The 27,444-nt window shown below is 38.9% G+C and overlaps 1 protein-coding gene across 4 annotated transcripts in view; it reads left to right on the forward strand.

Moving 5' to 3' along the window:
• The window catches only part of LOC105495244 (ubiquitin specific peptidase 24), a 149,884-nt gene that overhangs the window by 1,793 nt on the left and 120,647 nt on the right, over nucleotides 1-27,444 (forward strand). The window lies entirely within an intron of this gene.

Below are 27,444 nucleotides of genomic sequence, written 5' to 3' on the forward strand. Positions count from 1 at the left end.
GAAATGAGAGAAAACTAGACTGGGGAAAGAGATTGTAGTCATATTGAGGTGCTATGCAGAGGGCACGGAACAGGGTGGGAGCCCAATGGGAGTGGAGGAGGAGTCTTGAGGCTAATGGCTTTGATCAGAGACCTCAGGTCTAGGTGGAGAAAACTATGCCTGTTTAGTTTGGGGTGTGAGCAAGGAACATGGGGGAAGAAAACGGACTCTTCTACAATGAAGAAAAAAGATCAACCAGAAGCAGCAGTGCTTTTGAATAATTACTTTGCAGAAACATAGCTCATGGCAGGAATTTTGGTCAGATTCGTTGGGCAGTTCATTTCAGGGGCCGGTAGAGCAGCTTGGCCTGACCACAGAAAAGCATAGATCTCAAATTATTGGGATTGCATTATTAGGTAGAGATACGAATTTGGAAGCTTAGAGAAGCTAAGCCTTCTGAAAGACTTTTTCCTGAGCAGTTTTATATCCTTTTAATTGTATGCTTTTGCAACAGTTTCTGGGGCTGAAGTAGCTTGAGCAAGAAGGTGGCACTTAAAAAAAAAACTGGTTTCTGCACAAGATTTCTTTGGCTTCCACACTTTGACACAGTTGCTAGATTGCCCCTGTAACCCACTAACTCAGCTGTATCGTTGACTAGTATTTGGAAATAAATATTGTTATTATTCCTAGTTTGGGAATTTTTAAAAATTCCCATATAATTGAGTAACCGTACTTAAGTCACTTTAAGAAATGAGCTTCTCATTGCCAGTTCCTATCACTCCTCCCTTGTTCCTTCTAGTTTTGACCCAGTTTTGAAATCAAGAAGAAAGCCGTTGCTTTTTCAGAAGGTGTTTGTATAACTGCAAAGCTCAGTGTATCCTCATTATGTGAGAAATTTGATTCTTTTTTTCTTTTGTCATACCTTTTAATTTCCTGTGATTGGAAAATCAATTTAAATTACAATGCTTGGTGCATTCATGTTAACATTAGCGCTAACCTTAGCTTACTGCCAGTACATGTACGTACAAAGAATTGGGAGTGGCTTCTTATGTGAATGGCAGGCTAAGGAGTTTGGTTTGCGGTAAATTAAAATCCATAAAATCTTCATCTTTTCGAAGCAGTGCATCAAGTCCTCATTTCTCCTAGACCTGTGGGTTTGGCCTGGGGGAGGGAGGCTGCACTGTTTACTTTTTAGAGTTCTAGAGGAGCTGGTGACTGAGGCTGCTTTACCCAGGAAGCGTGTTGGCAGAGGTTGGCAGGCTGACACTTTCCTGACACACAGGAGCCTTTTGGGAACATTTAACCCAGAATGTGCCTCTGTGGTTTAAAAATCTTAATGCATGCCACCTATGCAACTTCTTGGTCATCCTTGGTGTACGCAGTTGGGAAACTGAGGCTCTTGATCTTGGGAAATAGGGAAAGGCAATAAATATTATCCAGCATCTACAGGGTGTCAGGCCCTGTCTTAGGTGTGTTATACAGTTTATTTAACCCTTGGTGAGAGAGTTAACGTAGCCATTTTAGTGATACGATTATGTAGTGGGTGGCAGAGGCTGTGAACCCAGGTCTCTGTCTTCAAAGTCAGTGTGCTTTTCACTCTGCTCAACTCATGGTTTTGGGATTAAATTTGTTTGGTAACATTATGGATAGTAAGGAAAAATAATGAGGGAAAGACAGATTTTGAGGCTACTGTGCAATGATGTGGTGAGCACCAATCAAGGCATTAGGAATCGAATAATGGATAGAAAATAAGGTGAATCAGATTTTTAAAAAAGAAGCATACTTTAGAAATTAATAACTGGTGCAGCTCCCTTGTTTAACAAATGCAGCCTTTCAGGCCCCAAAGGGGAAGTGACTTGTCCCCACAGAGTCAGTTAATAGAAGAGGTGGGGCTAGTACTCAGGCCCTTTTGCTCTAAGTCCTGCACTCTTTCGGCCTCTCTTTCAAGGAAAAAGGAATGGGACACAATAATGGGTTAAAGGGAAGGAAGAAAAGAGTAAAAAAACTGGGTGAAGATTGTCAGCTATTATATAGTTAACCCTTTTTATTTCTAAAAACAGAACCTTATTTTAAATTATATCCATTTCTATTTGCTGCATAGGAAATTTCAGTTTCATTGTCTTCTTTAAAAATGGGAAAAACAGAATAAAATCTAATTGATTAGAAAAGAAAAAAAATGACTTAAGCTTTTTTTTATATTTGTAGTTTGGGGACAGCAATGGTTTTCTCTTAATGCCTTCCTGTCCCAGGGGCAGGGAGTAGAGTGGTGAACAGAACATGGTGTTTACATTCTAGTGGGTCTTAGTCCAAGCCTCTCATTTTACAAGAACTGACTGCCCAAGGTCATGTAGCTAGTTAGGTAAATCTGTTTGGGGCCCTACTGTAATTAGTGGTTGGTTTAAAAATTAATATTTGAACAGTGAAAGCTGTTAACTTCCGGTTCAGTAGAAGCAAGGAGAATGCAGATAAAAAAGAGCCAGATATCTAGCAAAACACAGAACTGCATAGAAAGCCACCTTGTTGATATCCTCCAATTAAGTAAAGATACTGTTTTTCAGAAAAGATGTGTTTGGTTCTCACTGGTATTGTTGGATGTAAATGTTCTTGGTCTCTGTCTGGGTCTGGAAGGGACTTTGAGAAGCTGTCCAGTTTTGATTTTGAATAGCAATACTTCAAAATCATTCCACAGCATGTAAGAGTGTGTTCTATTATTAAAGAGCGTGATCTCTCACAGCTGCTCTAAATAACTTATTCTGATTTTTAACCACCCCCCCCCACCCCCCCCCCCACCCCCCGTCAGAATTCTTCACTCTTTACTGCATGGCTAATGTAAACTCCTTTGGCCTGCTAAGTGCGTACCAATTGGTTCTGTTCTCTGCACAATGGGAAGAGTCAGGCCTTTGTAATCCCTCCAGGGGATCAGTAGAAATCTGAACCAGGTATCCTGTGCATCTTACAGAACTTAACAATTATGAAATGTACCTTATCCATAAGGAATACCTTCATACATTAATACTATAATGAATACCTTATTTATTAAGTTTGTCTTTAGAAAATACTAAAGTGGAAGTTTGGGGAAGGAAATTTCATATTAACTGAGGAAATACTTTTCTTAGCTGTCTAGTGCTGTTAATTAATATTCCCAGAAGTGACATTTAATACTGGGATCTGATAAACATTGTGAACTCCTTGCTTTGTTCCTGTTTTAATGTGGATGTTCCTTCTGGAGGTATTATTTTGTCAGAAGTGCTTTCAAGATTTCATTGCTTTTTTTTTTTAAGTTTAGAGCCCCAAAGTTGGTCCTGCTGTAATATATCTAAGTCACATAAAAATAAAAAAGCATATTAATTTGTAGTTCCTTAACTTACCTCATTCCTGTCTCTTTTTTTCCCCTTTGGTAGTAAGTGTTAATTATAAATGGATTAAAATTGTAATACTGTCAATGTGTATGATTGAGGTTTATGTTAAAATTCGTGTTATTCTTTTCCTAAAATACAGCAATCCTAGTATGAATGTGGAGTGAATATCAAATGAGTAGCTTTTAGTTAACTATTAGTGATTGGAATCCATGACCTGTGGTTTATGAATTACTGTGATTTGGTAAATTTAAAAAAAAAAGGCCCTTTAAAGGCTTTAGAGTAAAAAAATGAAATAATTTCCCAAATCAGTTGAAAGTAGATGAAATAAAAATAGGGAATTAAATAAGAATCAGCATAGCCTAATTTTTAAATAAGAATTTCTTTCTGATCCTATATATATATATCTCCTTTGGGAATTAGGTCTGTGAGTTAATCTAATGGTTGGAGTCTCACCTTGTAATTACCTGGCCATTCACTTTTAGAATGAATGTAATTTGGCATGAAGGGAGTACCTTTTGTGTGTCTGTGAATGTGGTTTTAGTGAAATCATAGTAGGTTGTGACAGCTTTATATAGCATAGTAATATTGTTAGCTTAAATTTTGAAAACAATTTCAATGTTAGAAAAGCAAATGTTGTAATGTTTTAGCAATTTGAGGAAAAGGTTTCAACGTTAATAGAAAAATATGTCCATATACTTATTTTTGTACTTACTGCCTACAATATCATATACCATTTACTTGAATCTGAGTGTGAAGGAGGGCATTTTTTGCTTTTAATAAGAAAATATTAAGAAAGATTTAGTAGAGTCTCAAATCTAGAGTTCAGTTTTCCTGGAAATTTTCCTTATATGGAACCACAGAGAGAAATAAGAAGTAAACACATACGATTGAACCATTTCAGAACACCTTCATACATGCGTTAAAGCTCATGCACTACTCTACTCACTAAGCGCTCTCAGTACACGAAAGCTCATGCATTTCATTCGTGTTTAAACTTAAAAAAAATACAGTTCAAACAAGTTTCAATATTAGGTTTCCTATCAAATTAGAATGGTTTTATGGCAGTCTAAACACAAGGTGATGAGCTCTTAGAGACAAGCCCATTTGACAATAGTGAGAAGTGACAGTAGCAGCTTAGTGGTCAAGGAGGGGACAGGAAAGCTTTAAAAGCCGACTCAACCAAATCACACTAGCCAATTTGTGTAGGGTGATTTGAAACAGCTTTATATGTTTCATGGCCCTGAGAGGATAACTGTGTTTTCAATGATGTCACAGTCAAGAAGAGGTTCCAGTATGGTCTGCTTAAGAAGGGTCAGGAATGTTTAATGTATTTTAGTAAGGTTTTCCTTAAAAAAAAAAAAAAAAAAAAAAAAGAAGAAGAAGAAGAAAGTTGGACGGATGGAGAAGTAGGCTTCAGACACCTGGAAAATTCAGATGTGAGGACATTTCAGTCACAATACTAGATTACAGAGGTACGACTAAGAGAGTTGTGCTTCATTTTCAAAAGAGTAAATGTTTTTCTCCTCCCTTTTTTTCTAGGGAGTTTTACTTCCTTTTTTTTAAGCTTGTATTTCTCATTCTCCTTATCATAGGAATTTTTATTGTTTAGTGTTATCACATTTTTCAGTCACAGCTGATATAAAAATTGTTGTTAAGCTCATATTGATAGTAGGTGATAGTAGGTGACATTATTGGTTGTTTTTTTTTTTTTTTTGAGATGGAGTTTTGCTCTTTCGCCCAGGCTGGAGTGCAGTGGCGCAATCTTGGCTCACTGCAACGTCCGCCTTCCAGTTTCAAGCGATTATTTTGCCTCAGCCTCCCAAGTAGCTGGGATTACAGGCACCTGCCAGCATGTTCTGCTAATTTTCGTGTTTTTAGTAGAGATGGGGTTTCACCATGTTGGCCAGGCTGGTCTCGAACTCCTGACCTCATGATCCGCCTGCCTCGGCCTCCTGAAGTGCTGGGATCACAGCCGTGAATCATCATGCCCAGCGCTGTTTTTTGTTTTGTTTTATTATTTTGAGACAGAGTATAGTTCTGTCACCCAGGCTGGGGTGCAGTGGTGCGATCTCAGCTCACTGCAACCTCTGTCTCTCAGGTTCAAGTGATTCTCCTGCCTCAGCCTCCCAGGTAGCTGGGATTACAGGCATGCACCCACCACGTCCGGCTAATTTTCGTATTTTCAGTAGAACTGGTGTTTCACCATGTTGGCCAGGCTGGTCTCACTGGCCTCAAGTGATCCGCCTACCTTGGCCTCCCAAAGTGCTGGGATTACAGGTGTGAGCCTCCACACCTGGCCAACATTATTGTTTTTGTCCATAATCTCTGTGGTGAGTTTTGGCGAAGTATTTTATAAGCATTTGTTTTTATAGTATGTTTACAGGGTCACTTGTCTGTCTACTAGTGAGAAACCTGGCTCCCACCATTGTTAGCTTCCATTTTTTTATTTCTCTGTGTGTGTTATGTGTGACAAGTAGAATCCACTGTTTTAGAGGTGATTACCGTAAGCTAGTTAATGGAATATATAACCGTAGATTTGATTTGTTTTTATTTTCTCTGAAGAGCTAACACAAGTAAGTTTAAATTTTATTCTTACAATCTTTCCAACAATTACAATGCTTCAGACATGATGCAACAGTCCGTGGAATCTTTTAAAGGACTGAGTTGAAGATGTGATTGTTCTCTTAAAAAATAAGTAATATTTTAGGTACTCGCCAAAGGCTTCCTACTTCTAAAGATAAACACTAACAAGTAGTTGTTCTAGCACACAATTTGCTTTCCTGTAGCATCAAGCCAGTTATTTGTATTGTGAAATTCATTTGACATTATTTATTATATTTTCACTTAAGTTTATATCAAGAATATTTTATAAAACCATTACTTACAAAGCAACACAATACAGTTGTCCCTTGATACCCATAGGGGGCTGGTTCCAGGACACCACCTGGCCATGCTCAAGTCCCTAGTGTTTCCATCTAACCTACACACATCCTCCCCTATACTTTAAGTCATCTCTAGATTACTCGTAATACCTAATACAATGGAAATGCTGTGTAAACAGTTGTTACATCATATTGTTTCTTGTTTGTATTTTTTATTGTTGTAGTCTTACTTTTATTTTTTTCTTCAAATAATTTTGATTTGCAGTTGGTTGAATCTGCAGATGTGGAACCCATGGATACAGAGAGCCAGCTGTACTTAACTCCTGTATCAGTAGGTTTCCAGAATTGTTTCTGAAATTAAATTCCTTGTCAGAAAGACTTGTTGGTCAGAAATTCAAATCCAAGACTTTTCAGTCTCTGCTTCATGTACTGTTAAAACCCAGCTTTTCATAAACAGTTCAGCATTTCCTTTTTTTTCCCCCTCTCCATTTCTCCTATATTGTCAGTTTTGGTTGAACATTAATTGCTTTTTGAGAACTATAGTTGGTAATCTATAGTGTGGAGCATTTTGGTAACAATTTTATTACTTTGTTTTAGTTTTTGAGACAAGGTCTCACTCTGTCACCCAGGCTGCAGTGCAATGAGGTGATTTTGGCTCATTATAGCCTCTGCCTCCTAGGCTCAAGTGATCCTCTCCACCTCAGCCTCTCAAGTAGCTGGGACCACAGGTGTGCACCACCACACCTGGCCAATTTTTGTATTCTTATTTGTAGATACGGGGTTTCGCCATGTTGCTCAGGTGTGAGCCAGCCACCATGCCCGGCCTTGGTAGCAGTTTAAGATGTATTTCAGATCCTAGAAAATATGAAGGTACTCTGTGAATAGCAACACTATTATTAATCATCTGTGTTACTCTAGACTCCTTGCTCTCTTTCTTATGGAATAGCCTATTCTAATCCTAAATATTTTTCATGCCCCTTCCCTCTATCCTCACTGTTACTACTCTGGTTTTGGCTCATGTCCTCCCCCCGACCCTTTTTTCTTTTTTAGTGTTTTTCTCTAAAACTGGCACAAGAATGATTTCTCTAAAATACAAGTTTTAACTGTGGAATAATCTTGGTAAAATGGTTTTGTGGTTCCTCATATCCTATAGGTAAAACCTAAACTCCTTTTCTTTCAAGGTCTCCAAACTTACCTATCTGGTCTTACCTCCTGCCTTCCTGTTCTAAGCCCTTTTGCATTTTAGCTGCTATTTTCCCATTCTCATTCCTACTCCCCGATATCTCTTCTCCCTGTCTAACACTAAATCATTCTTCAAGGTTAGCTCAATTGCCACTTCTCTATAGGGAACACTTGTCTTACACCACTACGGTCCCCCACTGCATTGTGCATGTACACCAAGTAAAATAGTTAAAAAATTTTCTGTGTTTGCACGTGTGTATTGATAATTCCCATTAGGCATTGAGCAGGACTATTTTTATCTCTGTGTCCCTAGTACTGGCTCACAATAATACTTAGTTGGATAGAGAGATGACTCAGTGGTTGGATGGAAAGAAAATTGTAAATGAAATGAAAGAAAACGTCTCATGGTATTTGAAAGAGTATTCAGCCCAGGATTTGTGAGACTGTACCTTTCTGTTCAGCGTTCTGTTTCTTGCTGTTATTTGGCAAGTCAGTTTGCCTTTCTGAAACTCCATTTTCTCCTCTATAAAGTGGGCATCATCTTAGACTAGATCTAGAATACTTAATTTTTTCATTCATTGACTCCTTTAAGAAATTAAGAGGTATGGGGCCTCTCATGTATACATGTAAATATGCATACTTAATTTTGAAAATAAGCTTGTACTAAAATATTAATACTGTTATTTTGGGGTGATGGGGCTATACTCTCCCTATTTTTCTGTGTTTTAGAATTTTTCTTTCATGAGTTTTTAAGAAGTATGTAAACTTTATTAAAATTAAAAGCAAACCAAACTCTGTTTAAATGAGAGTAGTTAAAAAGATTAAAGTATTGCATAATTCTTAGGAAAATTTTGCAGACTCTAAAATTATTCAAAAACTTTACTAATGAGGAAAATGAAATATAAAAAAGATTTAATTTGCTTTTTATCTAATTGAAATAAAGAAAAAAGTATACTGCTTCCTAGCACATCATTGGGAGCTATTTTTTTAAAATCTAGAATTCACATTTGACTGTTACGTTATATAGTTATTTCTAGCTTTAAGAAAACTGGCTCAGAAGATACAATTCAACAGGGCTTTTCGAATTTGAGTCACTGTTTAAGCCTTTTTTTTTTTTTTTTTTTTTTTGAGACGGAGTCTCGCTCTGTCGCCCAGTCTGGAGTGCAGTGGACGCATCTCAGCTCACTGCAAGCTCCGCCTCCCGGGTTTATGCCATTCTCCTGCCTCAGCCTCCCGAGTAGCTGGGACTACAGGTGCCCGCCACCGCGCCCGTCTAGTTTTTTTGTACTTTTTAGAAGAGACGGGGTTTCACCGTGTTAGCCAGGATGGTCTCTATCTCCTGACCTCGTGATTCGCCCGTCTCGGCCTCCCAAAGTACTGGGATTACAGGCTTGAGCCACCGCGCCCGGCCTGTTTAAGCTTTAATGGAGCTTCTATTTCGTTGCCTTTTCTGCCCCTTCTGTTCTTATTCTGCGTGCTCCCCTTGTCCTGCACCCATATCTCACAGCATTTTGCCTTGCTAATTGTTTTTAGGACATTGTTATATATGACTTCAGTGTGTATTTTTTTTTTTTTTTTTTTTTGAGAGGGAGTCTCGCTCTGTTGCCCAGGCTGGGATGCAGTGGCCCGATCTCAGCTCACTGCAAGCTCCGCCTCCCGGGTTTACGCCATTCTCCTGCCTCAGCCTCCCGAGTAGCTGGGACTACAGGCGCCCGCCACCTCGCCCAGCTAGTTATTTTTTGTATTTTTTAGTTGAGATGGGGTTTCACCTTGTTAGCCAGGATGGTCTCGATCTCCTGACCTCGTGATCCGCCCGTCTCGGCCTCCCAAAGTGCTGGGATTACAGGCTTGAGCCACCGCGCCCGGCCTTCAGTGTGTATTTTGATTGACCTTTAGATTATCTGCCAGCTTTTGAAGACTCTCAAAGTTCTGTGGTGACTACATTTTGAAAACAGCTGTGTTTAGAGCCCTTTTTTTGGCCAAAGGGATGGAATGGAAACACACACTTGGCTGACATGGCCTTCCCTGGTGACCTCTGTTCCTGTGACCTGTGTGGTATTACTCATTGTGGGGCCATTGGTAGTTGCACTCACAGTCTCATCTGTTACTTAACTTTCTTTTTTTTTTTTTTTTTTTTTTTTTTTTTTTGAGACGGAGTCTCGCTCCGTCGCCCAGGCTGGAGTGCAGTGGCCGAATCTCAGCTCACTGCAAGCTCCGCCTCCTGGGTTTACACCATTCTCCTGCCTCAGCCTCCCGAGTAGCTGGGACTACAGGCGCCCGCCGCCTCGCCTGGCTAGTTTTTTGTATTTTTTAGTAGAGACGGGGTTTCACCGTGTTAGTCAGGATGGTCTCGATCTCCTGACCTCGTGATCCGCCCGTCTCGGCCTCCCAAAGTGCTGGGATTACAGGCTTGAGCCACCGCGCCCGGCCTGTTACTTAACTTTCTTTCTGTCATTTGTATACTTTAATGTACTCTCATGTCTGTTTGCACATTTTTAAGAAGGTGGGGCTGCTATTTCTGTTGTTTTTATTAAGTAGAAAATAAAGAGTTCTCAGAATAAAAACTAGTTTTAAATTAAATAATGGTTTAGATCAAATTCCAATGGAAAGAACAGGCATTATACTGAAAATGTCAGAGCAGCAAAACAGCCATGATCCAGTTTAACAAAATAACCATTCAGTAAGTTTTTATTGAGAACTTATTGTGTACTAGGTACTAAGCGAGATGTTAGAAATGAATACAATGGTGAACAAATCAGACATTTTCCTTCTCTTACTATAAATTCAAGGCTGGTTGGTTTCTTATGCCCCAAGTCTAATAAATCTTAATATTCTCTTTCAGAAACTGGAGAGAGGTCTTGAAGGGTTGTCGGTTAAATATGAAAGCTTAAATCTGTGTATCAAAAGCATTTGTATAGTGCCTCTAGAATTTTTTGTGATGTAATTTGATCCATAGTGGTATCCATTGTCAAGAAACCAAATGATATATTTTTTAAGCAGTATTTCTTTAGTGTCATGGAATATACAGAATTTGTATTTATTTGCCTGTTAGATGTTTAATATTAGTAGATGATGACTCTCTCAACTAGTATCTTTTTAGAGTGATGTTAATTATTTTAATGAAATGGCATTAGTTTTTATCCTAAAAGCATAAGTGTATCAGTTTTTCCCAAAAAGAGAAATTGCTTTAGGTCTTATTTTAGGCTAAAAATCTCTTAATGATTATTGATAATAAAAAAAATTAGAGAAATGTTGGTAATTTTAGAAAGACTTAATTATAATGGAAATAGCAGTAACTCTGTAAATAAAAACCTGTCTGGCATTAATAACATGAGGACTGCTTAGTTTATTATAAGTATTTTGCTTTTGTGGTCAGTTTTATATTGGAATGAACTGTGCTAAAACTTTGAAAATGTTAATGATTTTTCTTTTAGTAATACACTTCTCATGATGTCTACCTTATTTTGAAATATTTTGGTGAGTTACAGTAGCAGCAGATCATCCTATAATTCCCTAGTTAACAGCTAAAATATTTTAGATGTGCACATGCACACACATGTATGTAATGTATTTAATTTTGAGAAAATGTCAGGTGTCTATTGAGCAGCCAGACTCTCTGTGTTGAATTATGTCAGCCAAAAATATATGATTTATACCATTAAAACAATTGGTTCATGATATATGTGCAGATATACTGACACCTTTAGAGAATAACAAGGAAGTGCTATTTGCTTTCTAATACTTTGAGCTTTCTATGGTTGAAGTATAAAACATGCCTGTGGTAGAGAACTTTTAAGCATCTATTAAGGAGGGTCAAAGATTAGAAATGATGCAGTTACCTTGTATTCTCCCAGTTCATAGTGATTGTAATATGGGAGAGAAGTATTAAGACTACTTAGCAAGGTATACTTCATAAAACAGCACAATTATCTGTAGAGCTGACAGTATTTCCTGCATTTCCCTCTCCTTATTCCAGTAAGTAGAACTAAAAGTTGAAACTTTAAGGATTAAAATGGATTATTTGTTTCAGAGCTGGGACCATGGAGATCTGCTGGTGGTAAGCTTTCTCAGCTTAGGGAGGAGGACCTTGACTCTTGGCTCAGCAGAGTCAGAAAAGGAACCCAGCCTTCTGCCTCTTGAGATGTATTTTAGTTACTTTACCATACTGTTCTTCTGACCTGAGGAAGTCTTTGACTGTAGGTTATCTTTAATATATCCTTCCTCATAAACTTTCTCTAAATCATCACATTTCCTTTGTTAGATATACACTGGTGTCTCCCCTTATCTGTGGGGAATGGATTCCGAGAACCCCAGAGGATGCAGAAAACCACAGATAGTACTGAACCCTATATATATTGTTTTTTCCTATATATACATACCTGTGATAAAGTTTAATGTATAAATTGGGCACAGTAAGAGATTAACAACAGGAACTAATAAATAGAACAATTACAATATATGGTAGTAGAAGTTTTATGAATGTGATCTCTCTCACTTAAAATGTCTTATTGTACTCACGCTCCAGAGTGTTTATTCTATAGTTTATCTTGCTTTCTCATTAGGTACTTTTTAACTTTGGTTATTCGTAAGTTTATAAAGATGGTGGGAGTTGAGGAAAGGAAGATTGAGCAATTGCTATCACTTGTGAAGGTGCTGTGTCGTTCTCTCGACTAGCATGCTTGTACAAGTGATCCCCTGCCTGAGTCTATCCACAGTTGTACATGGTATTGAATATTTTAAAAATAAACTTTAAGAGTCAGTATACAGGCTGGGCGTGGTGGCTCACGCCTGTAATCACAGCACTTTGGGAGGCCGAGGCAGGTGGATCACCTGAGGTCAGGAGTTTGAGACCAGCCGGCTCAACAGGGTGAAACCCCGTCTCTACTAAAAATACAAAAATTAGCCGGGTGTGGTAGTGGGTGCCTGTAGTCCCAGGTACTCAGGAAGCTGAGGCAGGAGAATTGCTTGAACCTAGGAGGCGGAGTTTGCAGTGAGCCAAGATTGCACCAGTGCACTGCAACTTGGGTGACAGAGTGAGACTCCATCTTGAAAGAAAGAGAGAGAGAGAGAGAGAGTGTGTGAAAAGAGTCGGTATACACATCGCTTGAAACAGTGTACCATCTAATTTAGTAATTTTTTTGTTTCGGATGTGTGTTGTTTAGTTTCTTAGAATAGCCTTTTCGTTCTCTGTGTGTCAAACACGGTAATGATTACAAATATCAACTGGAATGTATTATATACTTGCAGTTTTGAAGTTAAACATTTTGAAATATACCTTGGAATGGGGTAAATATACTGTAAATATAACGCTTGCCTTAGGTTATATATTTTAATGAATACAAAAATAAAGCACGGTGAATATTGATGAACTCTTAGAAGATACTTAAAAAGGCAATCAGTTCTAAAATTTTCTTATGACTCCTTGCCTGTGCACGTGGGTTTACTCCTGCCTGGCACGCCCTCCTCCCTCGCCTCTTGCCATAGTGGGCTGTTGCATAGCACTATGTGTGTGGTATCAATTTGATCCTTGCATTTGATCCTTTCTCTACAAAATAGATTTAACACAGCCTTGCAGTTGGCAGAGATAGGGTAGGAACATCCTCCTTCCTTAAGTCCAGCAAGTTCCAAGAGACTCCGAATGCTAACATACCACCTGTACTGTTAATCACTTGCTAATGGTTTTCTGTGAGAACTTGATGCCTTCCATTATACCTCCTCTCATTCTTTCTTCCCTTCCTGCTAGTTAAACGTCCCTTCTTGAGTTTGAATAGAAACCCTTTCATACCTCTGTCATAGCATTTATTTCATTGCATTGGCATTGTTCCTTTGTCACCATATTAAATTGAGTTTTGTTTTGTTTTGTTTTGTTTTTTTGAGACGGAGTCTTGCTCTGTCACCCAGGCTAGAGTACAGTAGCATGATTTCAGCTCACTGCAACCTCCGCCTCCTGGGTTCAAGTGACTCTCCTGCCTCAGCCTCCCGAGTAGCTGGGATTACAGGCGACTGCCACTGCGCCCAGCTAATTTTTGTATTTTTAGTAGAGATGGGGTTTCACCATCTTGGCCAGGCTGGTCTCAAACTCCTGACATCGTGATCCACCTGCCTTGGCCTCCCAAAGTACTGGGATTACAGGCATAAGCCACTGCGCCCAGCCTACATTGAGTCTTTTGAGAGCAGCGTCTGGTTTTCTGTGTTTCCTGACAATTCAGGGAAACCCTTGACACAGGAGATACTCAACTGAATCAAAGAATCTGATCTGGAAAATACTTATTTGCATCACCATTTGGGAACACATTTCCTCCATTCATGCTTATCAAATAGTCTCTTAAATCTACTTTTGCCTAAAATACCCTACACTATAGCTTGAAAATAGCATAAATGTTTTTGTAGTCTTTCGGCAGATTTCTGTCATAGTGTTTGCCTTATATTACAGTTGGTGGGAAGGAACATTTTTTGAGCTATTGCTGGTGTCTTTATAATGTATACAATTTTGGATATAACACATTACATTTGAACTTTGGTATTCTGTACCACTTCCTTTGATTTATGTTTTTTCTTTAGCCCACATAGAAAAATATTGGACACAAGAAAGAACATAGTGGACGCTAAAAGAAACAAACCCTTTTTCAGCCTTTAGTAGGACTGTTTGCCAGTCTGTTTTTATTTAGTTTTGTTACATCACTTAGGTGAGCTCTACTTTAGTAAGGAGAAGATTATTTGCAGAGATTATCATTTCTGGAGAGGAAAGAGAGAAAAGAGAAAACATGTCATAGTATAAAGCAGAAAACTGACTTTTAGTGTTGTTTTTGTTTCAAATAGTCACATTTATTTCATTTATTTCTATAATAATGATTAATGATTATACTATTAATCCACGTGAGTTTATTTTGAAGAAAAGCTATTGAGACAGTTTTTTTTTTCTCCTTTCTCCTCCCAAAATACAAAAAATGTATGTGGAGTGGGAGTAGGAAGAGGAAAGAAACAATAGTATGGTAACTGTTTGTTCAACACTGAGCAATCTATTGAATGTCTTTGGCTCTCTTCTGGCTTCTGAGAACTAAGATACAGCCCTTGCTTTTAAGAGGTTCATAACCTACTCCAGTGGTTCTAAAGAGTTGCTAGGGATGGCCAACATCAGATCAGAGTCACTTGGATTGTTTTTTCAGTATAGCTTACCCCCATAAGGACCTCAAACTATCCTAGGAACTTCTGACAGACTGGGGAATGTTGTGGAAAACTACTTAGTAAAATATTAGAAAATGGTCTGCTACAAATTTAAACTGGGTATAATTTGATTTGATACTTGATAAGGTTTGGCTCTGTGTCCCCCACCCACGTCTCATCTTGAATTATACTCCCATAATTCCCATGTCCACGTGTTGTGCGAGGGACCCAGTGGGAGATAATTGAATCATGGGGGCAGTTTTCCCCACTGTTCTCATGGTAGTGAATAAGTCTCACAAGATCTGATGGTTTTATCAGGAGTTTCCACTTTTGCATCTTCCTCATTCTCTCTTTGCCTGCTCCTGCTGCCGTCCATGTAAGACATGACTTGCTCCTCCTTGCCTTCTGCCTTGATTGTGAGGCTTCCCCAGCCACGTGGGACTGTTAAGTCCAATTAAACCTCTTTCTTTTGTAAATTGTCCAGTCTCAGGTATGTCTCTATCGGTGGCGTGAAAATGGACTAATGCAGTACTAGATACATTTTTTCCAAGTTTTTATGTTGAACAATTTATAGTCTACAGAAGTCAAAAGAACAATACAGTGAACACTTGTATACCCTTCACCTTGATTCATTATTTACAAACACTTTGTCATATTTGCTTTAGCTCCTCTCTCTCTCCCCCCACCATCTCTCTCTCTCTCTCTCTCTCTCTCTCTCTCTCTCACACACACACACACACACACTTTTTCTGAACCAATTTCAAATAAGTTGCCAATGTCAGGACCTCTGACTCCTAAATACTTTAGTATGAATCTCCTAAGGACAAAGACATTCTTCTACAGAACTGCAGTACCATTATCCTACCAAAGGAATTTAACATTAATAACGATAATATTGTCTGTTATTTAGTTCATATTCAAATTCTCCATTTATACTACAGATATCCTCTATAGGCTTTTATAGAAATTGTAATCTAGGATTGAATCAAAAAGTATGCATTGCATTTGTTAATCATGTTTTTTGTTTTTTTGGTTTTTTTTTTTGTTTTTGGATACAGAGTCTCACTCTGTCGCCCAAACTGAAGTGCAGTGGTGCAATCTTGGCTCACTGCAACCTCCAACTCCCAGGTTCAAGTGATTCTCGTGCCCGAGTGTCCCAAGTAGCTGAGATTACAGGTGCCCACCACCATGCCTGACTAATTTTTATATTTTTAATAGAGGTGAGATTTTGCCTGTTGGCCAAGCTGGTCTCAAACTCCTGGCCTCAAGTGATCTGCCCGCCTTGGCCTCTCAAAGTGCCGGGATTACAGGTGTGAGCTACCATGCCCATCCTGGTTATCATGCTCTTTTAATCCAGATTCTAGAATGGTCTTTTCATCTTTTTATACTGATACTTGTGAAATGTCTAATTCAGATCTCTTATTTTAAAAATATTTTATGAATGAATCATTTTAAATACCCAAGGATGTTTTATTATTTATTAAGGAAAACTGAAGAAAAATATTTACCTTATTTCATTACATAATTTGTTCCCCATTAGTAAGACTGCATTTGTCAACAACCTATATTTTGACTTGTAGTAGAATTTTAGCATTTTTAGAGCCAGAAGAGATCTTGGATCTGTAGGTAAATATTTTCATTTTATAGATGAAACTGAGGTATGGAGATATCAAGTCTTAACCAACCAGGGGTGATTTGTCATCCCACCCCAGAGACATTACGCATATATGGAGATGTTTTAGTGTTGTCACAATTACAGAGGTGTTACCGGCCAGGGATGCTGATAAACATCTTACAGTGCACAGAACATAATTGTCCAGCCCAAAATGTCAGTAGAACCAAGGTTAAGAAACCCTGTCCAGAATCACACAGCTCATGATGGGACTTAAAACCACGTTACTTGACTTTCAATTCTGTGTTCTTTCTACACACAAAAACGGAAATGCCTTTCTTACCCTTTCCTTCTCTCCGCCTTCATCCTCCATTTCCATTAAGACAAATTAGAGCATACTGCTTGAGAGAACCTGGAGTATCTTTCTAAAATGAGAAATACGGGCTGGGCATGGTGGCACGCGCCTGTAATCCCAGCACGTTGGAAGGCAAGGCAGGAGGATCGCTTGAAGTGAGGTATTTGAGACCAGCCTGGGCAACATAGTGAGATCCTGTCTTTAAAAAATACATATTTTTTTAATATGTTTTTTAAAAAGAAAGAAATATAAGTGTGCTTTCAGTGGGGTTTTATTCCTATAAGTAAAAATTTGTGCAGAATGACTTTTGGGTAGTTTAGATAACCATGATTGCTCTTCACTTTTGATTATATGAGGTTTGAGTTAAGAAACACTTTCTCATACATTATCTTATTTGGTACTCACAGAAACCCCTTGTAGTTATAATAATGAGCAAAGCAAAAAGCATTTGCTTTTCACAAGTGAGAAAATGAAGGTTCCCAGAAAATAACATCCCATCTAATTGTGGTCAGGTAAGGTATTAGTCAAAGTTATATGGAGATAGATTTCGGTTGAACGGGCAAAACAGAAACAGGTAATCTCAAAATGTCCTAAGCACCTGGTCACTAAATGTATTTAGGCAGAGGTTCTGGGATATTGTTGGGGATGTTGTACAAGTGATTAGGTATCAAATAGACATTGGAGATAAAATGGAGAATTAGATGGAGCTCCATTGAGTAACACACTCTTATTGGGGAGCCAGACCTTAAATAGGTGAAGTTTACTACAGCGCAGTATATTTGATGTTATGAAGGTAGTGCTTTAAGTGTGCCATGCTTTCTCTTTCGTGCCTGAACACACATACAGTTCTCTGTACTCAGGATCTGTTTCCTTTCTTTCATGTCATGAGCATCTATTAGGTCTTAACATTCACTCATTCATTCACCAAATATTTGTTGAGCACCCATTCTGTCTTAGGGACTGTTACAGATAATGGAGCAAACAAAACAATTCTGCCCTGTTGGAGCTTATATCCTAACGAGGGGAGACAGAAAACAAACAAGATAAGTGAAATGAAGAGTGTCAGATGATGATAAGTACTATGGAAAAGCAGCACAGGAGAGAGATCATGCTGGACAGCAGTGGGTGGGGGTGTGACAAGGGCTGATTTTTGAGTATTATTCAAGGAAGGCCTCACAGAGCAGGTCATATTTGAGCAAAGACCTGAAGAAGGTGAAGCCAACTGTGGTTATCCTAGAGAATGGCACTCTTAAGTTAGGGGTGGACAAACGTTTTCTGTAAAGGGCCTAAAGTAAAAACTTTAGGCTTGGTGGGTTACACAGTCTCTGTTGTAGCTATTCAACTTAGCTATTGTAGTATGAAAGCAACTATGTACTATATGTAAGCAAATACGCAGGTCTTTGTTTCAATAAAATACAGAAACAGGCAGTGGGCTCTACTTTGCCAGCTCCTGCTTTAAGTGGAAGGAACACCTAATGCAAAAACACCAGGTACCAGCAGGGCTGGCATGTTGGAGGAGCTGCAGGGAGGCCAGTATGGCCGGAACTCAACGGGCAAAGATCAGCTCCCCATTAGGGCCTTGCAGCAACTGTCACGATAACTTTTTGTCAGAATAGGAAGGAAGGCATCGAAGGTTTTCAACAGGGAGATACCATGATCTGGTGAGAAAGATCAGGGGTTTGTTTTTGAACATGTTGATTTTAGATGCCTATTAAATACCCTAGTGGAGTTGTCAAAAAGGAAGTTGGATATATGCCTGGTGTCCAGAGAAGAGGTCTGTACTGGAGCCAAAATGTGAGTCTTCAACTTAGAGATAGCACTTAAACCATTAAACTGTTCTTAACAGGAGTAATGTAACTCTGTGGGGGGCAGAAATTGGTTCTTGAGGGAGATGAAAAACAATCTTAGATATTACAGTGGATCACACCAAAACTCAGCCCTACCTAACCCAGTCAATTCTTAGTATTTAATTTCATGGGAGGTAGGATGGTTAAGAAAAAGATGTCTGAAAGTCTCCTTGGAAGAATGATAATGAAAATCAGGTAGAAAACACTGCATTAGATTAAACTCACTGAGGTCACCAAGGGGGTGCCTGTAGATAAAGAGGAAGTCTGAGGACTGAGCTCGAAGGTGCTCCAATATTTAGAGACTGGGGTGGGAAGGCGGAACCAGCAAAGGAGATTGAGGAGTGGCTGGTGGGGTGAGGAAGCAGGTGAGAACTGTGTTTGGAAACTGAGAGAAAGAGGTGTTTCCAGGACAAGGGATCCGCTGTGCTAAATGTTGCTGATGGGTCAGGTAAGATGAGAACTGAGAATTAACTGTGTATATGAGGCTGTGGTGAAGAAGGTGGATATTTACTCAGGTCTCGGCTTAAGTATTATTTCATTTAGTAGGCTACCTTTGACTACGATTAGGATGGGTCCCCCCTTTTTTCTTAACTGTGGTAAAAATCACATAACGTAAAATTTATCATCTTAACCTTTTTTAAGTGTACAGTTCAGTATTGTTAAGTATATTCGCATTGTTGTGAAATAGATCTCCAGAAATTTTTCATCTTGCAAATCTGAAACTGTACCTGTTAAACAACAACCTTTCCTTTCCCCTACCCCCTAGCTCCTGGCACCCACCACTCTGCTTTCTGTTTCTGAGTTTCACTACTTCAGATACCTCATATAAGTGGAACTATACAGTATTTGTCTTTCTGTGACTGCCTTATTTCACTAAGCATGATGTCCTCAAGGTTTTTTCATGTTATAGTATGTAGCAAGATTGCCTTCTTTTTAAAGGCTGAACGGGCCTCCTTATGTACTTTCATAATACTCTGTTACGATAACACTCCTTATAGGAAGTTGTAATTTCTTATTTGTCTTTTTCCCTGAAAGACAGGATATTTCCAAGATTCAGTGGCAGAATATGTTTGTCTTATTCATAGATGTATTCATAGCCTCTGGAAAACACTGAATGAGAATTCTATGTAAAAATAGAAGACAGAATACCTTCGTTTGTTTGGAGGAATCTCAACACTCAAAAATGTTGTTGAAAAGACGGTACTTGAACTGGTTTTGAAGAAGTAGGAATTTGTCAGGCTGAGAAAGGGCAACCTAGGCAGAGAGAGCAGCTTACAGCTATGCATGGTTTCATAATAGGACCTTGTGTGTAGCTCTAGCAGGTTTGGAAAGTGGCAAACCATATATTATGATGGGTTGTGGTCAGAGGATGGAGAGCCTTGCCTGCCAATGCAAGAAGCTTGCGTTTACTTTCTAGGCACCTTTAGGCAGCTGGGAGCAAATGGAGCTTTCTGAGGAGGTGAGTGATGGGATCAGGTTCCTTTTTTTGGTTTGGGTTGGGGTTAGGGTTTTTGTTTTGTTTTGTTTTAAGGAAGATCCTTCTGGTGGCCCTTTGGAGGGGGCACAGGAGTGGTATATGGACTGGTGGAAGGAATGGCAGTTATATGAGTATTGCAGCAGTCCAAGCAACACATGACGGAGACCTCAAGTAAGCAGGCTTGGCTACAGCAAACTATTCAGAAGAAATTTATGAGGTAGAATTATTGTCATGTGGTGACCAACTGGCTGGGACGATGACACAGTTCCAGGGATTAGGAACGTTAGAGAAGTAACAGATTTGAGCCAGCACTGAGTTCTTTGTGGATGTGGTAAATCTGGAGTACCTTGAGGGCACCAAGGTTAGAGTCTAGCATAGAGAGAGAGAGAGAGAGAGAGAGAGAAGGAGAAAGAAAGATTCATCTGAAGTCTGAGGAGCGGACTAGGCTACTATTTCTTTTTTTTTTTTTTTTTTTTTTGAGACAGGGTCTCCCTCTGTCACCCAGCCTGGAGTACAGTGAACCTGGAGTACGGTTCACTGCAGCCTCAGCCTCCTGGGCTCAAGTGATTACCCACCTCAGCCTCCCAAAGTACTGGGATTACAGGTGTGAGCACACTGCTCCCAGCCTGGGCTTCTGTTTCTTACTTTGCTGTGTGTTGTAGCTGGCACTATAGTGAATTATCCCTCATCGGTGTAGGAATCCTGCAAATTAGGCGCCATGCTCTCTTTTTCATTGAGGAAAACAAAGACAAATTATAAGAAGTTTATTCAAGGTGACACAGCTAGCAAGTGGTAGTGAAAGAATCAACAATTAGATCTGTTTGGTGGGAATACTTAGTAAAGGAAATGTCAACAAAATTAAAAATGAAAGTTGCTTGCTTATGCTAGATAGCTCTTTATCTAGAACTTTAGATTAAGTTTTAATGGATTAAAAAATACTAGTGCTTTGGAAGAAAATAAGTTTTACTTGATAATCCTCTCCCAATTCTTGGCTTGGGGTCCATTATATAAGTTCTGTTTGTTTTTTGTAAAAGCATTTTTGCCTCCATTCTGCATTGGTGTTTTTTTGAGGCCATGTCATGCTACCAATTTTAGGAGGAATTGGAATACTTTCAAGTGTGCTTAATCTAGAGCCTGAGATTTGGAGAAACCTTGACTTAAATTTTTATTCCAGTCTGAACGCATTAATGACTGTTGGTGTTAGGCAAGTGACCATAAGAAATGTGACTTTAGGTGATTAACTTTGCCTTATTTGAGCCTCAGTTTGTTTGCTCATGTAAAAAATTAGGATGATAACTCTTACCTCCTGAGGTTTGAGAGTAATTAAATTATAATATTTGTACACTTTCCATAGTTACTAGTGCTATTCCTGACGTTTAGCAGCTAGGTGCTCAGTAGACGTATTAGTTCTCCTTTGCCGCTCACTCATATTGCTCTCATCTGAATTTATCTCAATCCCCTTTACCATATCTCTCCTCCTTCCTGCTGGCTGCTAAAACTGAGGACCCAGCATAACTGCAGTCACTGGAGATGCTCTAAGAAAACTGGGACTGGAACAACTACCTACTATTTCGGTCTTGTAATGGATCATCTGTACATCCCAAACCTTAAATATTAAATGAAGGTTACCCTCTATTTGTAAGATATCACCTTTGGATTATAGGACAACCTCTTCTCATGAAAACCTTGTTCCTCTATATTCTAAATACAGTTGTCTGTTGGTATCTGCGGGGAATTGGTTTCAGGACCCCCTCGGGGATACCAAAATCTGCATCCCCCTGCCTTCTGCGCAGGTATCGAAATGCGCAGGTATCGAAATGCTCAAATCCCTTATATAAAATGGCTTAGTATTTGCATGTATTCTAAGCACATCCTCCTGTGTACTTTCAGTCATCTCTGATTACATGTAATACCTGATACAATATAAGTGCTGTGCAAGTAGTTGTTATACTGTATATAAATACGTTATTTGTAATGGAAATTACAAAATGTAAATACGTTATTTTCTGTGTATGTAAGGAATAATGACAATAAAAAATGTCTGGATCTGTTCAATACAAATGCAACCATCCATTTTTTTTCCCCCAAATATTTTCAGTTCACATTTGATTGAACCCATGTTTTGGGTATGGAGGACTGACTTTAAGAAGTCAGCTTTTGTTGAATAGTTTAGGAAATTATTTACTACTCATAACATGGAATGAAGATGCATTCCAGGAAAACATTTGCAGACTTCAGATACAAATGTATTCATACATGGGGACTACCTACACTTGTTTATCATCTCCTGTTTTTCCAGGAAGCAATATTTTAGGAATTATTTTCTCTAGTCTGAATTAACAGGGAATATCAGATCTGCAAGTAACCATCTCCAAATTGCTTTGAAAAACAGTAAAACTGAGAACCTCAAGGTTTAATGAAAGGTATTTTAAATTAGTGACTTGCAATCGAATGCCCATGTTTGCATGTTTTTCCTTAAGCTGTTGACATATATGTTACTAATTGTTTATTATGATAAACAATTAAATAATAGACAAATCTGTTTTAAATCATCATGAAGAAATCAGTCTGTCATCTTCTTTTTTTTGTATATTGATCAGCAGTTCTTTTGAGTACATGTCGGTTAATAGCATAGTTCAGTAATTGAATTTAGTATTCAAATAAACTTTAAGCAACACTGGTAGTCTCTTATCCGTTAAGTTGAATAATTTTCTTTTATCTGTATTTGTTGAGTCAGTGGGCAGACAGGAGCTTATCTCTATTTTTTTTTTTTTTTTTTTTTTTGAGACGGAGTCTCGCTCTGTCACCCAGGCTGGAGTGCAGTGGCGCGATCTCGGCTCACTGCAAGCTCCGCCTCCCGGGTTCACGCCATTCTCCTGCCTCAGCCTCCCGAGTAGCTGGGACTACAGGCGCCCACAACCGCGCCCGGCTAATTTTTTGTATTTTTAGTAGAGACGGGGTTTCACCGTGGTCTCGATCTCCTGACCTTGTGATCCGCCCGCCTCGGCCTCCCAAAGTGCTGGGATTACAGGCGTGAGCCACCGCGCCCGGCCAGGAGCTTATCTCTAAACTAGCAGATGGTATGTACCTCCGCAGCAGGTTTTACTTCTTTCAACAAAGAAGGCTTAAATTACAATAATGTATCCTTGTTGGGTTCACAAGTAATCAGTTTATTGTCTCTTTTAAAAAAATAAGGGTACTTTTTCTAAATAGATAGTAAACTCAATTATTAAAAGCTTGCATGTTGATTTTTTTAAAGCTCATTTGCAAGGATTAGGTAGATTTTGTGTGCGTGTGTACTTAACTGCCAGTTAAGATATCATCTGTACTTAGGTTGGTTCATTTGCATTTTTCAAACGGGCAAGTTTCTGGATATGGATAGCAACATATGTACAAACATGTCTGGCTACAGTTTGCAATATAAGAGGTAGCATGCAGAAAGATATTTTTGTCAAAATAATCTGTATTTTAAACCTAACGATCTTTGCTAAACTGTGTGGGGGCAGATTAATACTGTACAGTGACAGTGTATATCAATTCCATGAAAAACTTCAGTTGCAACAATTAAAAGTGCCAGGCCAGGCAGGGTGGCTCATGCCTGTAATCCCAGTGCTTCAGGAGCCTGAGGTGGGCAGATCACGAGGTCAGGAGTTTGAGACCAGCCTGGCCAATATGGTGAAACACCATCTCTACTAAAAATACAAAATATTAGCCAGGTATGGTGGCAGGCGCCTGTAATCCCAGCTGCTCAGGAGGCTGAGACAGGAGACTCGCTCGAACCCGGGAGGCGGAGGTTGCAGTGAGTCAAGACCGCTTCACTGCACTCCAGCCTGGGTGACAGAGCGAGACTCCATCTCAAAAAAAAAAAGTGCCATATTGATCTTATAAGTGAGTAAATAGTCCTTAACAGTTGGCAAACAGATGAAGTCATAATCGTAACTATTTGAATTCCTACCATATTTATGGTGCTATAAAGTATTATGGCAGTTACAGAGACTTGTTTATATTTTCATTTGTACTTATGGGCATAAAAATATTACATATTTAGAAAGTAGCCTAAAATACTGAAGAGATGAGTATGTATCCAACAATGTTAATTGTTCTTTCTTTAATCGTAAACTGACCAATTAGAAATCATAATTGAACACTTTAGTTCATCTGTATTGTTTTTCTTGAACAACTGAATACACAAGATTTAATGTTATTAAACATTTTTCAGGTTAAAAGTGACATTCAATAGTTGTTGGCAAGCTCATTTCTCTTCTACCTTCGTGCCAGAGCTGTGCATCTCCTAACAACTGCTAGATTTACATGAATATTATAAAATATTTTATAAAAATTATTTTTCAATTTTAAATGAAGTTGATGGAGTATCATAAAAAGCAGCAAAGATATTAACTCCAGTAGTCAAATGGCTAAAAATGTTGAAGTTTTATAAATATACTTGAAAAATAAATACTGGTTTTGAAATAGTTTGATCTATAATCTTCTTTCTGGAGCACCATTTCCTTTCAACTTCTTCAACTGTGTACACATGTTTGTTCTCACTGCCCATGTACCTGGACACCCACAGGCTGGTTTGGCATCCACCAGCCCTTTCTTTACTTTCACATTATCCTGTTCTTTAAAGACAAGAATTGTGTCCATTATCTCTGTCCTCAGCACTGAGCATTTTGTTTGGAGCATAGCACTCTCGATAAATATGTTTTTAATCAATTTAGAATCAGTGACCATTAATGGTTACTTTCGTATCATTTGGATTTGGCATCTAATGAGAAAATAGTAAGTTAAATTACAGAGATCTTACTAAAAGCTGAATACATTATGTCTGTTTGGAACTATGACATTTTGCAATAGAACAATACTGAGCTGCTTTGTGTATGTCTCTTGGTCAATATGTAGTTTTTGCCAAGGACAGGCTCTGCTTGAAGTGATAACTCACAATATCAAACCAACCTAAATATGGGTTCATACTATCCCCCTCTGTGGTTGCTTATCTCTGTGTTTGCAGCACCCTCCTGAAAATGTAGTGCTGCTTTGTGTCATTCCTTAACCCTGTGTATAATGTGCGGTTGCTTCCATTTTTTTTTTTTTTTTTTTTTTTTTTGAGACGGAGTCTCGCTCTGTCGCCCAGGCTGGAGTGCAGTGGCCGGATCTCAGCTCACTACAAGCTCCGCCTCCCGGGTTCACGCCATTCTCCTGCCTCAGCCTCCCAAGTAGCTGGGACTAGAGGCGCCCGCCACCTCGCCCGGCTAGTGTTTTGTATTTTTTTTTTAGTAGAGACGGGGTTTCACCAGGTTAGCCAGGATGGTCTCGATCTCCTGACCTTGTGATCTGCCCATCTCGGCCTCCCAAAGTGCTGGGATTACAGGCTTGAGCCACCGCGCCCGGCCGGTTGCTTCCATTTTTAAGATCAAGAATGTTAACTACCTAGGAGGCAGCATGGTATTTTTCACCTGTCAAGTCTTAAATAATATTTTCTTTCTTTCTTTCTTTCTTTCTTTCTTTCTTTTTTTTGAGATGGAGTCTTGCTCTGTCACCCAGGCTGGAGTGCAGTGGCGCAATCTTGGCTCACCGCAACCTCCACCTCCTGGGTCTGAGCAATTCTCCTGCCTCAGCCTCCCAAGTAGCTGGGATTACAGGTTCCTGCCACCATCCCCAGCTAATTTTTGTATTTTTAGTAGAGACCAGGTTTCGCCATGTTGGTCAGGCTGGTCTCAAACTCCTGACCTCAAGTGATCTGCCCTCCTGAGCCTCCCAAAGTGCTGGGATTATAGGCGTGAGCCACTGTGCCTGGCCTTATATAATAATATTTTTTAATTGCTGTTTTAAAACTAATTGTCATATGTGTTAAATTTTTATTGTAGATCATGAGGTACAACTCTGTGTTTTGCAGTTCTTAGATATATACTCACTTTGTTTAGTGACTATAATCATTGAACTCATTTTTGTGTATCAAGTCATTTAAATAACAGCTTTATTGAGAAAGAATTCTCACACTATAAAGTTCACCCTTTTAAAGTGTGCATTCACAGAGTTGTGCAACTATCACCACCATTTATTTTGAGAATATTTTCATCACCTCCAAAAGAAACCTCATACTCTCTTTTTCTTTCTCCTGTCATTCTGTGGCAAACACCAGTCTGCTTTCTGTGTCTATGGATTTGCCTGTTGGGGACATTTCATATAAACAGAACCATACAATATGTGGCCTTTTGTGTCTGGCTTCTTTCACTTAGTATATTTTTGGAGTTCATTAAGAACTGAACTTCAGAACTCATTTTTGTTGAAATTCATCCAACTCACTATGTTCATTCAAAATACTGTAACTTGTGAGTATTTTGTTCATTTTTAGAGCTAAAAAATACTTTATTGTATGGGTATAACACATGGACATAAAATAGATTGCTCATTCATTCTTTCTGATGGACATTTGGGTAATTTCCAGACCTTTTGGTTGTTAGCAACAGTGCTGCCATGAACACTCGTGTACACATGTTTCGTGTGGACATGTTTCCATTTCTCTTATGAATATTTGTAGGAATGGAATTGTTATGTAATGTGGAAACTTACTAACCTTTGAGGAACTGCCAGACTCTCTTGGAAAGTGGTGGCCCCATTTTATAATCAACCAGCAATGTGTGAAGTTTCCAATTTCTTCACATTCTCACCAATACTTGTTATGTCCTATCTTTTTTTTTTTTTTTTTTTTGAGATGGAGTTTCGCTCTTGTTGCCCAGGCTGGAGTGCAATGGCATGATCTCAGCTCACCACAACCTCCGCCTCCCAGGTTTAAGCAATCCTCCTGCCTCAATCCTCCTGCCTCAGCCTCCCTAGTGACTGGGATTACAGGTGCCTGCCACCACACCCAGCTAACTTGTTATATTTTTAGTAGAAACGGAGTTTCATTCTGTTGGCCAGACTGGTCTTGAACTCCTGACCTCAGGCGAGCCACCCGCCTCAGCCTCCCAAAGCGCTGGGATTACAGATGTGACGCACCATGCTCGGCTTCTTTTCTGTCTTTTTGAATTTTAGCCATTCTAGTATGTGTGAAGTGGTATTTTGTGGTTTTGATTTGCATTTTCCTGAAGATGCTTAGCATCTTTTTGTGAACCACTTATATATCTTTTTTGGAGAAACGTTTATCAAATCTTTTGCCCATTTTTATTAGGTTATTTGTCTCTTTATTGAGTTGTAAGGTTTTTTTTTTTTTTTAAATTCTAGATGCAAATCTCTTATCAGATCTATGATTTGCAAATACTGTTTCTCTGTAGATTCTTTTTTCACTTTCTTAATGGTGACCTTTGATGCACAAAATTTTTATTTTTGATGAAGTTTATTTTTTCTTTGTTGCTTTTGCTTTTCCAAGAAATAATTACCTAATCCAAGGTCATGAAGATTTAGTCTTACGTTACATTGAGTTAGTTTTTGTATGTGGCTTGAGATGGGGTCGTTTCATTCTTCTGCTTGTGTATATTCAGTTGTCTCAGCACCATTTGTTGAAAAGACTGTCCTTTCTCCATTGGATTACTTTTGTGCCTTTGTCAAAGATTAAGTTGTCTCGTGACTCTTGTTGAAAAATTAATT

This window comes from Macaca nemestrina, chromosome 1 (genome assembly GCF_043159975.1).
Source record: "Macaca nemestrina isolate mMacNem1 chromosome 1, mMacNem.hap1, whole genome shotgun sequence".
Taxonomy (NCBI): Eukaryota; Metazoa; Chordata; class Mammalia; order Primates; family Cercopithecidae; genus Macaca; species Macaca nemestrina.